The sequence below is a fragment of the Mesocricetus auratus genome, unplaced genomic scaffold, assembly GCF_017639785.1.
Source record: "Mesocricetus auratus isolate SY011 unplaced genomic scaffold, BCM_Maur_2.0 Super-Scaffold_100007, whole genome shotgun sequence".
Taxonomy (NCBI): domain Eukaryota; kingdom Metazoa; phylum Chordata; class Mammalia; order Rodentia; family Cricetidae; genus Mesocricetus; species Mesocricetus auratus.
This window is the reverse complement of record NW_024429191.1, coordinates 80,726,847-80,743,393: the sequence shown is the minus strand read 5'-3', so window position 1 is coordinate 80,743,393 and position 16,547 is coordinate 80,726,847.

Sequence of the window (16,547 nt, the reverse complement as noted above, 5' to 3'; positions counted from 1 at the left end):
ATTTCAATACAAACACCGGATCTGGCCTCCTCTGCGCCTCCGCAGCCATAACACATGAGGTCATGCGGCTTCGGTTAACCAACGAGGAGGTGTGGGATGGAGGTGGGGGGGCTTTCCAAGCTCTCAGGAGGCTGGGGTATCTGTCCCGCCTGACTCCAGCAGGGTTCTTTATTACGGGGGCGAGGGAGGGAGGTTATCAAGCATCTGTGTTCTCTGTTCCATAGCTGGTTTTACTTGCCCTAGCCCCTCTCTTCATCCGAGCCATTCATCTGCCATAGGGCCACTTTCTATTTTCGTTGTTTTGTGACAGGGTCTTGAGTCTCCCAGGCTAGCCTTGGACCCCTTTTGCATTCAAGGAAGGCAATGAACTTCTTATCTCCCTGTGACCATCTCCCGAGTACTGGGATTACAGGTGTGTGCCATTATACCTGGTTTTATGAGGTGGGGGATTGAACCTAGGGCTTCACGCACGCCAGGCAAGCACTCTACTAACTGAGCTACATGCAAGCCCTCTCCCCCTGTTATTTTCAGGTGGGGGCAGGATCTCATGTATCCAAGAATGGGAATGGCTTCAGACTTGCTGTGGAGCTGAGGATAATCTTGAACTCTTGAGCCTCCTGTCTCCATCTCCTGAGGACTGGGGTTACCACTACATCTAGCTGGTACTCCTGGGGATCAAACCTAGGGCTTTGTTCATCTATGCAAGCATCCTACCCCTACCACACTCCTCCCTGCCATACCCCTCCCTCCCTTACCTCTCTCTGCTTCCCCCCCCTTTTCTCCCACCTCCCTTTTTAAGATAGGTTCTCACTGTGTAACCCAGCCTGGTCTCAGCCTCCTGGGTACCTGGATATAGGCATACACGACTACAGGCTTCCATCCTGTAGTTCTTTGAATTCCCCTCCCCCTCCATGCTCTGAAATACACAGCTCTGTGCACTTGGGGCGTTGTGTGAGCTTTTAATCTGGCTCCTCCAGGAAGCCTGTCCCCATCACTTCATTCAGGGTTAGTTTCCATGCTCTGTGGTCCTACACTACCATTGGCTCAGGTCAGAATCACCTGAAGGTGTATGAAAGTGCTGATTGGTGGGCCTTCTCCAGAATTCTGGGTTAGTTGGAGTGGAGCCTGCAAATGTGAATTTCTAACAAGATTTCAGGGGACACAGATGCTACCACAGCCCCTGCTGCCACTTCCCTCGATAGCACTTATCCTGATGACTTATAACCACTCATTTATTTGCTGTGCCCTCCCCTAGGGACAGCTGGGACTGCCAGTTTCCTCTCTAAGCCTATGTTTTAGACAGCTGCATGCACAGTGAAGCAGTTCACTGGAGGTTTGTAGATCAAGAGGAGACTGACTGACTGCCGAGCTCAGTGGAAGGCAGAAGGAGGCACCTATTTCCTGAAGGAGGATGCTGGGCAGGAGGGCTGACTTCATGGTTCAGGCCCGTGGTTCAGGTGCCAACAGGAGAACTCAACCTGAGTTTTTTCCTCTGAGACCTGGGAAGGCTCTTCTTTTGATCCGTATGGAGTGCATGTGTGTGCATGCGCAAGTATTTGTGTGATGGGGGATGTCCTTCTGTATATGCTTCTCTTGTTGGCTGATGAATAAAACACGGTTGGGCCGATGACTAATGAAGCAGGAAGATAGGCAGGACTAGGAGAGGAGGAGAAGTCTGGGAAAGGTAGGCAGGAGAGCCCTCTAGAACAGTCTCGATGTAGCAGGCAAAGGAGTTGCAGGTCCAGCATTCTCTGGTAAGCCAAGACTACGTGGAAATACTTAGATTAGTAGTTATGGGTTAATAATTAAGACAGAGCTAGCCAATAAGAAGCCTAAGTCATCGGTGAACAGTATTATAATTAATATAAGTCTCGGAGTGTTCATTTGGGGTTAGAAGCAGTGATGGGAACCTTATATTACATTAGTGTGTGTATATGTGTCTGTGTGTGCAAGTATATGGGTGTGTAGACCAGAAATCAATGCTTTTTTGTTTTGATTTGGTTTTTCATGACAGGGTTTCTCTGTGTAACAGTCCTGGCTGTATTGAAACTCCATGTGTAGATCTGGCTAACTTTGAACTCATAGAGATCTACCTGCTTGTGCCTCTCTAGTACTGGGATTAAAGGCTTGTGCCACCACTGCAAAAAAAGTTTTTGTGTTTTAATCACTTTCTGTCTTAGTTTTTGAGACAGGGTCTCCAATTTAACCTGGAGTTCACAGATTAAGCCTTACTTGCTGGCCAGCAAACCTTAGGGATCCTCTTGTGTCTGCCTTCCCTGTGCTAGGATTATAGAGTCCTCCCCCATACATACCTCCTTTCCTTGACTTAGTTCCCCCTCAGTCTGCTACTGACTGCTCTGGACTCACAGTCGGGGCAGATCTTGCCCAGACTATGATCTCCTTGAGGGCACATCTGCCTCGAAGAAACCACAGCAGACAATTGTTTGATCTTAACCTCTGAATTGGCTCCAACTGACCCGACCATACAAAATGGAGTCACTCATACTAAATTCTGCATAATCAAAACATAACTTTAAGGAGGCAGATTCTAAAACAAATGGGCTCATTCCTAAAACAGGGATTTATATCTGTTCTTTTAACATCATAAAGAAATCACCTTTGGTTTAGCTGTTACTTTTAGAGTAACTTGATGCCGGGCAATGGTGGTGCACACCTTTTATCCCGGCTCTTGGGAAGCAGTGACAGGTCCATCTCTGAGTTTAACACCAGCCTGGTTTTCAGAACAACTTCCAGGACAACAAGGACTACATGAAGAAACCCTGTCTTGAAAAAAAACCAAAACCAAAAACAATAACTAACAAACAAAAAGAGTGAGTGCAAGTTAATTAAACTGGACTTTTTTCCTGCTATACTTGCTTGTTTTCACCTTACAAAGCCCATTGTTGTGTTGTTGTCCAGCAAATCTGTGTAATAGAAGCTCTCTTTACTCATGAACCAACAGTAAAGCCGATTCAAGAGATGGGTCTGCAGCTCAGTGGTGTACAGCATTTGTTTAGTATAGGCAAGGATCTGGGTTTGAATCCCAGCCCTGAAAAAAAAATCTATCTGATCTATAGCTGTATTACTGTTATTAGGCCATTTACACCCTTTGTCTTTTAACTTTTATTTGTTTATTTATTTATTTTTTTGAGATAAGATTTCTCTGAGTAGCTTGGCTGTCCTGGAACTTATTCTGTAGACCAGGCTGACCTCAAACTCAGAGATCCACCTGCTTCTGCCTCCCAAGTGCTGGGATTAAAGGTCTTCTTGTTTTTGGAGGTGGGTTTTAGGTAGCCCACAAGTGGTCTCAAATTTACCATGTTGTCAAGGATGACCTTAAACTCCAGATTTGCCTGCACATCCTCCTGAGTTTGTTTTTTTTTTTTTCTCTTTAATTTTATTTAACAAGGCCTCACCTCAGCCCAGGCTGGCCTTGAACTTGCAGTGATTTTCTACGCCAGCCTTCTGAACACTGAGATTCTAGGCACAACTCATCATGCCTGCTATGTTCTATCTTTTAGTCATATCTGTAGCGTACCCTTGCTTCTCCTACAGCAGCCTCAATGTTCTGCCACAGCTCAGTCTATTAGTAGAGGGTTCAAAGCCTGGTTCTCCCACTTTAACCTCACTTGCCACTGTGTACTTGGACGAGTTACAAGTTGTCACCACGCCCCTGTTGCTTCCTCAAGAAAATGGGAGTGCCACCCAGCCCCCTGCTGCAGTGACGATTTAAGAGGGACAATGCATCAGGTTCCAGATGCAGGGTGTGTCATGAGTTGCTTCTCTCTTGGACCAGACTTCAAGCCTGAATCTGGCTTTCAATCTTTGTCTTTACATGTCCCAGATGTGGCCAGCTTCCCACACAGCCCCTTCTAACTCCCTGACAGTAACTGAGGAAAACAGCACGTAAGGGGTTCCATGGAGCTGGACACAAGCTCTTTCACCCAATCTGAGTTCGGCAGGAAAAGCCAGACCTCAGACAGGAGGGAGGAAAAATTATTAAAGGATTAAGTCCGGAATAATCCTCTATATCCCAGGAGGCTCAGAAAGCAATAAGCCCTGGACGTAAAAGCCTGATCTGTGGAGTCATGGGGGTGGCCCTGTGTTCACGGCACAGGGAAGAGGTTTCAAGGGCGCAGTGTCGTGCCCAGGTCTTTGCTAAAATATGGTCTCATTCTGGACACTTGGACAGCATTTCTCCCTCATCTTGTCACAGTTTTTAATAATAAGGAGTGAGCTGTGAGAGTAGGGGGGGCTTTTTTTCCCTGAGATTCCACAAAAATAAAAAATTTAATTAAAACCTCAAGTCATGAAACTTCATCCTTGTAAAGTGAGACATCTTGGGACTCAGACTCTAGCAGCTCTCACTCCCGGGAGCTGGGGTTCACACTGGCTCCTCCCTGGTCACTGATGGAGGACACCGGCTGGATAGGCTGCGGCATCCAGCAGCTCTGAACTATCTGGGGTGAGGGAGATTCCTGTGGCCTGCCTAGAAATCCAGGGGATCACAGAACTGGAGGAGGGGACATTTCAAGGGCCTGAAGGCAAGCCCCAGAATGTGGACTGTGGGAGAGACTGAGTGTCTGAAGTTTGGGGGACAGAAAATGCAGTTCTCACAGGAGACTTGGAACCAGGAGTCCTGCTTACAGCATGGTCAACTCATTTCTTTATGGGCCTCAGTGCTCCTATCTATAAAATGAGTTGAGTTAGCTAAATAAGGGCTTTCTTACAAGGTATGTGGAGGAGGCTTACGGATTGCACCAAGCCCTTCTCTGCTACTCCCAGGTGTGTCTGAGGGTCAAGCTCCCCCTCTCTGTACCCCATGCCCGCCTCCCTTTGTCTGCTTCCCAGACTGAGTTTTTCTCTAAGATTTGGCTTTAACAAAGAGTGCTGAGGCTGAGCATGCTCGCACGTGCCCGAGGACTTCTCTGGTAGAACAGCCTGTGATCTACCCTGGCTTCTCGCTGGCAGTGCTCCTCCTTGCTTCCTTCAGGAAACGTGGCTTCTCCCTCTTTTTTTTTTCCTGCCTGTTTTCCAGGTCTCAGAGACTGAAGAGAAGCTGGTGAGAGCTACCAATCCTCTCCCTGGGAAAATACACATAGGAAAAAGCACGTACAGATTGTGGGGTGGTCGGTTCTCTGAAATACGGAAGACAAGAACTATTTTGGACCGCCCCACCCCCAATTTTGGAATATTTGTGACTATATAGTGAGATATCTTTGGGCTAGTCATTTACATTTCGTATACATTTTATACGCATAGCCTGAGGTTGGTTTGTAGGCGGAGGGTTTCATTGCTAGCTCCCCAAATAACCACCCAGAGACTTATTAATTATAAATGCTTGACCAATAGCTTAGGCTCGTTGCTAACTACCCTTATAACTTAAATCAACCCATATTTCTCATCTATGCTCTGCCGTGTGGTGGTGCCTTTTATCAGCATAGCATACCCATCTTCTCTCCACATCTCCTGGCAACTCCTGTGACTTCGCCTTCTTCCCCGTGTTCTCTTTTTGTCCGCAAGTTCCACCTAACCTTTACCTGTCTAGCTATTGGCCATTTAGCTGTTTGTTTCTTAGCCAATGAGAAGAATACATATTTCACAATGTACCAAAAGATTGTTCCATAGCATTGGTTCATTTTATACATTTTAAAGAAATCTGTGCAAGAAGCTGATCTAAAAATTTTTAAATAAATTAATTATTGTGTGTATATATGTATGTGTGCCTGTGTGTATGTGCATGTATGTGTATACATGCATGTGTGTGTGTCTATGTGTGCATGTATATGTATGCTCACTGTGTGTGTATGTATGTGTGTGTGCATGTGTGTTGTGTCACAGTGAGCATGTGGAAATCAGAGAACACCTCTTCCTAGGGATGAGATTCCAGTGATCAGTGTTGGCAGCAAGTTCTTAACCCACTGATCTGTCTTCCTGGCTCCCAAATCAAGACATAAAACTAGCCAGCATATCTGGTATCCTCTCTGTGTCTGTGTCTGTGTCTGTGTCTGTGTGTCTGTGTGTCTGTGTGTCTATGTGTCTGTGTCTGTGTTTGTGTCTCTGTCTCTCTCTGCATGGTCTTACTATGTAGCTCTAGCTGTCCTAGAACTCACTGTGTAGACCAGGCTGGTTTCCAACTCACAGAGACCCACCTGCCTCTCTCTATCTTCTGAGTGCTGGGATTAAAGGTGTGTGCCACCAGACTCAGTCTGGTTTCTATTTTTTAATCAGATGTTGAAGGGAATAGAAAGCTATCCTTTCCAACTTACACATAACACAAACATACACACCACCTCTGCCACCACCACCACCAATGAGAGAGGTCTAAGGATGTGGCTCGATGAGAAAAGGCTTGACTGCATCGGGACCTGAGTTTGGACCCCTAGCACCCATGTAAAAGTTCATCTGTAAGTCCAGTGCTGGGGGGAAAGAGACAAGAGGATTCTGGGGCTTACTTGTAGGTGGAGTTTTTTTGTTGGGACTGCTGGCTCCCAAATCACCACACAGAGACTTATTATTAACTACAAATGCTCAGCCGATAGCTTAGGCTTGTTACTAACCAACTTTTTCAACTTAAAATACCCCCCCTTTTTTTTTTCCAAGACAGAGTTTCTCTGTGAAACAGTCCTGGCTGTTCTGGAACTCATTCTGTAGACCAGGCTGGCCTAAAATTCACAGAGATCCTCCTGCCTTTGCCTCTCGAGTGCTGGGATTAAAGGTGTGCGCCATCGCTGCCTGGCTTTAGCCCTGTTTCTTACCTACACTCTGCCACATTGTGGTACATTTCTCAGCACAGCAGTTTCATCTTGCTTCTCGCAGCAGCTCCTGGCGACTCCACCCTCCTTCTTCCCCCCACTCTTTTTGTCCACAAGTCTTGCCTAACCGCTATCTGCCCAGCTATTATCAGACCAATGAGAGCGACAAGTCTTCACAGTATACGGGAAGATTGCTTCACAACACTTACTGGCCAGGCAGACTAGCTGAAACACTGAGCTCCAGCGTAAGAGAGAGATCCATCAAAAAATAAAATAAATGAAATAAAAAGAAAGCAACAGCGGCTCCCAATGCTGACTTCTGACCTCTGGCTTCTACCATGTACATGCAAGTATGTGTACACTTGCATGTACATGTGCATGCAGACACACCACACACACACACACACACACACACACACACACACACACACACACACACTCAATAACTGCCTGTTTCTCTTGCAGTTTAAGTTTGCAATGTATTTGTAGATGAGTTATTTTTTTTAAATGTATTTGAGTTTTACTATGCTGAATCATGGAGAGGAGCTGACTTCTGTCCAGGCCTACTTGGAGCACCAGCAGAGTAGGGTTGTATCTGTGGGTAGCAGGAAACAGGATTATCTCCACTTGGATGACTACGAAGCCAGTGATAACCAGGATGGTCGTTAGGCCTCAGAATTCCAGGGGCTCTCAGGAGGGCTGAATGTTGGATGTTGTAGGCACTGATTTTATTTCATCCTAAAGGATGGGCTGTTTTAGCTGACATCTGGCTTACATACATGAAACAGTACATACAATTCTGAGATTTAGGATCTTCTGGAGCCCAGGTGGAGAAGAAGATAACACAGATGGCCTCTGTCATTTTCTCTTGTCTCATACAGGCATCTCTCCTCACACAACAGATTTGAGGACTCACAGTCTCACCCATAACCTCAGGCCCCTCCTGGCCACTCTGAGTTGTGATCTGTGCATTTCCATGTGAACTGTGTGAAATGATCCCAGAGGACTATGGAGGAAACCTGGCACATGGCATCTGGACCAGTTGTCTCCATCAGATGGAGACAAAAGTGCCAAGGGAGTAAACATCTCCTGCCAACCCCCAGCCCTCCCAGCCCACTGCTGGGGATCCCACCCTCCAGATGATGTAATCTCTGGCACGTGGGCCTGGACTAGGAGCAGTTGTGGATTACCCATTGTAGGCGGCTCCTAGTAGGGGAGCTGCCATGACTCCATCCTGGGCCTCAGATGCTGCGGGATTTATGGCTACCTGCTTTTCTTGGAGCTGACAACTGTAGCAAGCTGGGGAAAGGAGTTTGAACTTGTCCCAAGGAAATAACTCAAAAGAAGGAAAACACTCCAGGCAAGAAAGTATCCAGCAGTGTGGCAGCCACACCAGTCAGATTGTCTTAGAAGTCTGGCAATGGCAATAGCTAACATTTGCCCCATGCTTCATATTCCCCTGCCTGCTCCCACCCTTCACAGTTACCATGAGCTAAGTGGACCCCTGGCTGAAGTATATGCAACAGTGTAAGGCAGGACTCACTTGAGACTGGAATCCATTTAAATATACTTCTATTACAATATGTCTGCTACCTGATTTTTAAATATTTATTTATTTTAGATAAAGTTCCACTATAGCCTAGGCTGGCTTTAATTCATGCTGGGATTAAAGGCATGAACCACCACTCCTGGCTCCTGCCACCTATTTTATTGCTTGCTATGGACACAGAAAACTTACAGTGGGTGCCTCTCCTACCTCCTTCGTGGCATCTCTAGGGAATCAAACCCAGATCCTCATGTTTTAAGCGTATGTTCACCATAAGCTATTGCACCGTAACGCTGTCTATGTGCACTGATAAAATCCCTCCCCAAGCTCTGTGAGATGAATTTTTTAAAAAAGGTTTATCTTATTTTTTAAAGTTAAGTTTGTAACTTTGTGTATGTGCATGTGAGTGCAGGTGCCCATAGAGGCAGAAGAGGGCATCAGACTCCCCTGGAACTGGAATAAAGGCAGTTGTGGGTTACCCAGTATGAGTGCTGGGAACCAAACTCTGGTCCTCTGCAAGAGCAGTATGTGATTTTAACCACAGAGTGATTTTTTTTCAGCCCCTGGACCAGGCTGACCTTGAATTCACAGAGATCTGCTTGCCTCTGTATTCCTAGTGCTGGGATTAAAGGTGTGCACCACCACCACGCCTGGCCCTGGGTGTTGTTTTAAAGATGAGGAAACCGAGGCTCCAAGTGAGTGAGTTATTTGCCCAGAGTCACAGATGTCCTCCTTCCAGTTTGTGTCAGGTGACTACAGCCGCCGCAGCTACGGCTGCATCGTGATTCTGGATTTTTTTCCCTTAAAAATTATTCTCTTGGATGTATATGCACACACACACACACACACACACACACACACACACACACACACACACACACACACACACACCATCTCCCCTCTAAAGCTCTCTGACCTCCTCCCCTAATGCTGGGGTTTTGTGCTTGCTACTACTGAGGTATATGCCTAACCCTTGGGTTTTTGAGAACGGTTCTCACAGTGCAGCCCGGGCTTAAACTCACAATCGTCCTGTTTCAGCCTGCTAAATGCTGGGATTACATCTTGCTGAGTTTCTTTTTCCACATCTGGCCCTCACCCCAGAGCTTTACACAGTCTAGACAAGTGTTCTTTCCCCTGAGCCACACCCCCGCCCCTCTGCTCGTCATCTTAGGTAGCAAAATGGGTCAGAGCAGAGTAGATGCATACACAGAATAGTTCACAGTTGGTGTGTGTGTGTGTGTGTGTGTGTGCATGCATGCATGAGCGTGCTTGGGGGAGGAGGCAGTCATATAGAATTCAGCCTATAGGCTGCCCTCCTGGCAAGGGCAGGCAGGGAAATATTTCCCAGAACACTGATGTCCTGTACTTGCATTTAAAAGACACTTGGGAAGGCTAGGGAGATAGCACAGTGTTTGCCTTTCAAGTATGAGAACCTGAATTCAATCCCCAGGAACCCTGTGAAGAAGCCAGGCACAGTGGTGAGCAGTTGTAACCCCAGTGCTGGGGAGAAGAGACAGGTAGATCCCTGGGGATTGCTGGCCAGCCAGCCTAGCCTACGTCATAAGATTCAGGCCAGTGAGAAGCCCTCAAAACAACAAGAAACCAACATGGACAGTGCCTGAGGAACGACACTGGAGGTTGCTTTCTGGCCTCCATACACATGCAAATGTGCACCTGTACACAGATGAACACACACACACACACACACACACACACACACACATCACTCAGCACAACTTCACAATGGTGGATGATTAGGTTTTTCTTGCAGCCCATGGGACGCAGAGGGGTTTTAGATAATCAAAGGTCAGAACAAATCATCTATGAGATAGATACGCCCATATAAGTGCCCAGAGTATGTCGGGTGATAATGGACAGTGTCCATCACACGGGAGGAAGTGGCTTCACTGTATGACTCCATCCTATGGCCTTCACACGTGTACACACAGTGTGTACTCACATACGCACATGCTCCTGTATACATAAGAACGCACAGCTGTTGGAACTGCTGGGGAGTGGGAGTGCTCTGCTACTGGCTGTTTCTAAGCAGAACTTGGAGCTTTATAGGGAAGTGGTAGAGAAGGTTCTGGATGGAGGCTGGACAGAGTGCTTCCAACCCAGAGCCTCTGACTTTCTGCCATTTAGACTTTCAGGCATTTGAAGTTCAGGAATGCTTGCGGATGAAATCATTACCCAATCAAAGAAACTATTTAAAAAGCCAGCTTTCTGGCTTTTTTAAAAATAGAACTCAGTTTACAGAGTGGTGGAAAGGGAGTGGGACTCTGTGTAGCTCTGAGATAGGCCAGGCACTGTCATTTATTCCCACTGATGCTCATATCTGGCTGGGGAGGAAATCCAGGTGGAAAGAGGTGGACACGAAGTGGTAGGTGGGTGAGCTGGCACTTCAGCCTGGCTAACTAGGCATGACGGTGAGCTTGCTTGGACCAAGGCGGGCTCTCTGGGCCCCTAATAGGCAGACAGCAGGCCCTAGTTGGAAGGTGGTGGACTAGGTCTCTTTCACTGTAAAACACTGAATGAATAGCATCATTCAGGCCTGTGGCCCTGAATTATAACTTCTAGCATCTAGCTGGCTTGCTGGCCTGGGGAAGCGTCCTCCATTAGGCCACTGTAGGCATGAGATCTGCTTGCTCTGGTGACATTGCACACTGGACTGTACTGGCCTCTGGGCTTGCCTGTGGTACTTTGCCAGGCTGCCAGTTTCTTTCCAGCACAAAATATTCATAGCAGCCACCTTGCTTTTCAGTGTATAGTATATACCCTAAAAATATGGACCAGAGACAGCTGGCCAGGGTCCGGGGGACCTGTGGGCTCACTTCATGAGTGTAGTACATGCCTCCCGACCCATGCTGTCACTCTTTATAGGGCTTTGGCCGGCTTTAACTTATCACCAGTTTGGTCTACTGAGTGTCCCACCTGGCCTTCTCACTTCTATGAGAGTGAAGGGGCTGGGGAGAGGTGGTTAAAAGCACTGACTGATCTTCCAGAGGAGCCAGATTTGGTTCCTAGCACCGGAAAAGTGGCTCACAACCATCTGTAATTCTACCTCCAGGGGATCTGATGTTCTCTTCTGACCTCCACAGGCCCCAGGCATGCACACAGTGTGCATACATACAGGTAAAACACTTATACACATAAAATAACATAAATCTTTAAAAAGTCTTCAAAACAAAATCTATAAAGTTGTGAAGCTGACCTGTAGACTTTATCCACTTTACTTTTAAATGTTATTCTTGTGCTTTGGGTTGAAGTGAAACCCCAGGTAAAACCATTGGTGAGCCTGCTTCACTATCTAACTAGAGCAGAGCAGTTTTTAAATATTTATTTACTTATGTGTGTGCATGCGCACGTGTGTGTGTGTACGTGCGTGTGCACATGTGTGCTCTTGAACACGTGCACACAAATGCCACAGCATGTATATGGAGGCCAGAGAGCAACTTGTAGGAGTTAGTTCTCTCCTTCTGTTATGTGAGTCTTGGGCATTGAACTCAGGTCATAGGGCTTTGGAACAAATGCTCCTTGCCCTGATGAGCCATCTTGTCAGCCTCCAGAATGACTGGAAGACATTTTAATTGGTTTATAGTTGTATATTTTTCAAGAAGAATACAGAAGGGGCTAGGAAGAGGGCTCAGTGGTTAAGAGCACTTGTTGCTCTTGCAGAGGGCCCAGGTTCAGTTCCCAGCACTCACATGGCTGCTCACAACTGTCTATAACTCCAGTTCTAAGGTATCTGATGCTCTTTTTTTTTTTTTTTTACAAGACAGGGTTTCTCTGTATTGTTTTGGAGGCTGTCGGTCCATCCTGGCCTCGAACTCACAGCGATCCACCTGCCTCTGCCTCCCGAGTGCTGGGATTAAAGGCATGCACCACCACCGCCCCGGCTGATGCTCTTTTGTTTGTTTGTTTGTTTTGTTTTGTTTTGTTTTTCCATTTTTCGAGACAGGTTTTCTCTGTATTGTTTTGGAGTCTGTCCTGGAACTCGCTCTGTAGACCGGGCTGGCTTTGAACTCACAAAGATCCTCCTGCCTCTGCCTCCCGAGTGCTGGGATTAAAGTCATGCACCACCACCGTCTGGCTATCTTATGTTCTTTTATGAACTCTGAGGACACCAGACATACACAGGGTAAGAAGTTCAAAGCCAGCCTAGGCAGCACAGTGAGACACAGTCTCAAGATAAAAACTACAACAGGGCTGTGGATGTAGCTCAGGGTAAAACTCTTACAAACTCTTACCTAGCACACATAAAACCCTAGAATCGTCCCCAGAACTCCTCTTTTCAGGGTCAGATTTTATGTGTATGGGCATTTGGATTGTGTGTGTGTGTGTGTGTGTGTGTGTGTGTGTGTGTTCATGTAGGGGACAGAGGCTCAGATTTTAGTTCCCAAAACCTTACTTTTTTTTTTTTTTTTTTGAGATAGGGTCTTTCACTGACTGGAACTTGCCAAGTCAGATCTGGCTGCCCAGTGTGCTGAGGGTTTTGTTTTGTTTGTTTGCTTGCTTGCTTGCAGTATTCGTGTTACACATTGTTCTCCCGTTTGTTGAGAATACACCAGTCACATGACAGTACATAGCTGCAAGAGAGTCAGGAAATGTCATCTCTATCAGGCTTCCATGTCCTCAGTGGAAATGTTGCTAAAGGAAGAGAAAAATGGTGGCTGCTAGAAGTCACACCACCCTTTACAGAAGACACTTGGGCTGAGTAAACTCCCCAAGATGATAGAGTTGGAAACCCAGACGCATCTGCTTTGCTGGGAGATGTAGCACTGTCCCCAGGAGACTGTTCTCTGCATGGAGGGCCATGCACTTTTCTTCTCTAGAAGTCGCCTAGTAAATGCCCAACTAACACTACCTCTCCTTTCAGGCTGTCACTCACAGCTACTTCTGTAGCACTTCCTGACATCTGGTACTTACTTGGGGCCTAGCTTCAAGTTTCTGGATGAGTGGGAGGACTGTGCATGGGGGCTGTGAGCAAAAGGAACAATCTGAACTTTCCCTCAGATTCCTACTGTAGAAGTACCGTGCTGTAATATCATCGTGTATTTCTGAGTCTGTCTTTTCCCTTGGTCCATAGGATCTCAGGTATTCTGGAGCCCAGCATCCTCACCAGTTCCTAACATATGACCAGTATCTGGTAAATGTCTGGTGACTATGTGAGTTAATGAACTCAAGTGGAGGTCCAAGGTTGTGTTCAGGATCAAGGATTGGGAGAATGCCATAGTGTCATGCATGCCAGTTTTAACTGCACTAACACTCTATAGCCAATCACCCCCAAAACAAAGGCTAGCAACACCTGAATTCATGTGTTTTCTCCACTCATGGGCCTGAGGGTTGGCTGGCTCTACAGGGTCTGGCTGCACATAGCTGTAGGCCATCTTCAAGTATGTTCTAGATATTTCTTCATTTTCTTGGGCAAGTTGCTATTTGGGACATGGCTTTCTCATGGTAAGTGATTCAAGTGGAAACATATGATGGCCTTTCAGGCTTGGCTTAGCACCGCAGTCTGTCACTTCTGCTCAAATCACCATAGGTCAGATGGCCAGGCCTAATGTCACTGGAGTAGGGAAATATATTCCATTCATTTTTCTACTCCAAGGTCACTTGGATAAGTGAGAGTCAAGAGTTGAACAGCAGTAGATCACAGCATCTACGAACAAATCTCAGAGCTTCCTTAATTCCTTCATCTAGAATCTCAAGGAGAGGGACTGCTGGGCCCTGACCTCTCTCTCCTCTTGAGGATTATGACAAGAAGTGGCAAGTTCCCCAGTTGTTTCTGTTGCTACTTTCTTTTTTAGAAGCAGAATATTTTAACATGATGCACACAAGATACCACATTCCCCCAGCCTTTTTTGCAGTTGGGTTTGGCCAAGTGGCGTTGATGTAAGTTTTCCTTCCCTCTAGGTTCCTCTGCCACTTTTCAGTCCCAAATAAACACACAGAGATGCTATATGAATTATTAAGCTGTTGACCAATATCTAGCTCTGTCTTAATTATTAACCCATAACTACTAGTCTATGTATTTCTACATGGCTTTATCTTACCGGAGAATGCCTGGCACGTCCTATCTTCCCAGTTCCTCCATGGCGTCCCTTTCTGCCTACTTTTCCCAGAATTCTCTTTGTCTCCTAGTCCCACCTATCTTCCTGCTTCTATTGGCCAAACAGTGTTTTATTCATCAACCAAAAAGAGAAACATACATACAGAAGGACATCCCCCATCAAAGTGGCTCAGCTGTGGCCCATGGGATGATGCAGAAATGAACCAGCCACCTTCTGATGAAAACCATATGGGAAGCTCCTTGTCCTGGGATGAACATAGATTTGCTTGGTGAGATGGCCCTGGCCACGGCTATACAGATGAAGACTGGCTGTTAAGCTGACTTGTTATGTAATGGTGCTTGTTGCCAAGGCAGATGACCTGAGCTTGATCCCTGAGACCCACATGGTAGAAGGAAAGAACCAACTCCCACAGGTTTTCCACTGACTGCCACTGTAGCAAGAATGTACACAAGCCAAATAAGGAAAATGTAGCAAAATAAAAAACAAAACAAAACAAAAAACACTTACCTGTGAGCCCGTCACTTTATTTAATTTAATCTTTCAAATTTTTATTTATTTATTTTAAGGTTTATTTATTTATTTATTTATTTATTTAATATGCTCCGGTGTTTTGTCTATATATACCCTGTGTGAGGGCACCAGATACCCTGGAACTGATGTTACAGACAGTCATGAGCTGCCATATGTGTGCTGGGAATTGAACCCAGGTCTTCTGGAAGAGTAGTCAGTGCTCTTAACTACTGAGTCATCTCTCCAGCTCCTATTTATTTTTTTGAGGGGGAGGTTGGTTCAAGACAGGGTTTCTCTGTGTAAGAGCCCTGACTGTCCTCACTCCATAGACCAGGTTGGCTTGAGCTCACAGAGATCTGCCTGCCTCTGCCTCCTGAGTGCTGGGATTAGAGGAGTGTGCCACCACTGCTCAGCCACTCCTTTATATTTTTTTAATTTTCTTGCATTTATTTATTATTATTGCCTTTACATATCACACACACACACACACACACACACACACACACACACACACACACCAGTGCCATGATGAGCACATGAGGGAATCAGTAGACAACTTGAGAGAACCAGTTAAGAACCAGTTCTCTGTGTCTACTATGTGGGTACCTGGAAAAGAACTCAGGTTGTCAGTATTGGTAGCAAGCATCTTTACCTACTGAATCATCTTTCTGGCCCCAGGACAATACTTTAGGGTAGAGGGAGATCACAATAGAATAGAAAAATGGCCACACGAGCTCTTGGCATTTGCCTGCTCACCTGCCCACCCCAGATGCGAGTGTAAGGATGGCAGAACCCCGCCCCCCAGCTGTATTCTCACTTGCTCCTGGACCTTAGCCTGTGCCTCTGACCCCAAGCCACTCCCTTGACAACCCATGACATCCCTACTCCAGCCCCCAAGGACCTCTAGTCTCTCTTATGTCCCCATTCACTGAAGTGAGGCCTCATGCCTCTTTTGATTTTTCCCTAGCAAAGTAGAGATGGGATGGATTAGGAAAATTTATGAATGGCAATTAGTATACTAAGAAAGTCAAGAAATGAAGCCTTCAAGTTCATATTGTAGAGCCACCATGTACCAAAGCAGTGGTACACAGATGTGTACCCCAGCAGACATGGCCAGGGTGGTCTGATGGAACATTCTAGCCAGGGGACTGGAAATCAGAGGAATATGAAATCTAGAGAAATAATGAAAAATAATGACATTTTTAAGATATGATCTCATTATGGCTGATCTGGAACTCACTATATACACCAGGCTGGCCTCAAACTCACATAGATCTGCCTGCCTCTGCCTTCCAAGTGCTGGCATTAAAGATATGCACCATCATGCCCAGTAAGAATGACAAATTTTTAAAAATTACTTTAAAAAATTTAAGGCCGGGCGGTGGTGGCACACGCCTTTAATCCCAGCACTCGGGAGGCAGAGCCAGGAGGATCTCTGTGAGTTCGAGGCCGGGCTGGACCGATAGCCTCCAGAACAATACAGAGAAACCCTGTCTCGTAAAAACCAAAAAAAAAAATGTTAAAATTGCATCTAATGAATTGTGTGGACCATGAGACACACGTGGAGGTCAGTTCTCTCCTTCCACTAGAAAGGACCTGGAATTGAACTCAAGTCATCAGACTTGGCAGCAATCACTTTACTTTCTGAGCCTTCACACTGGC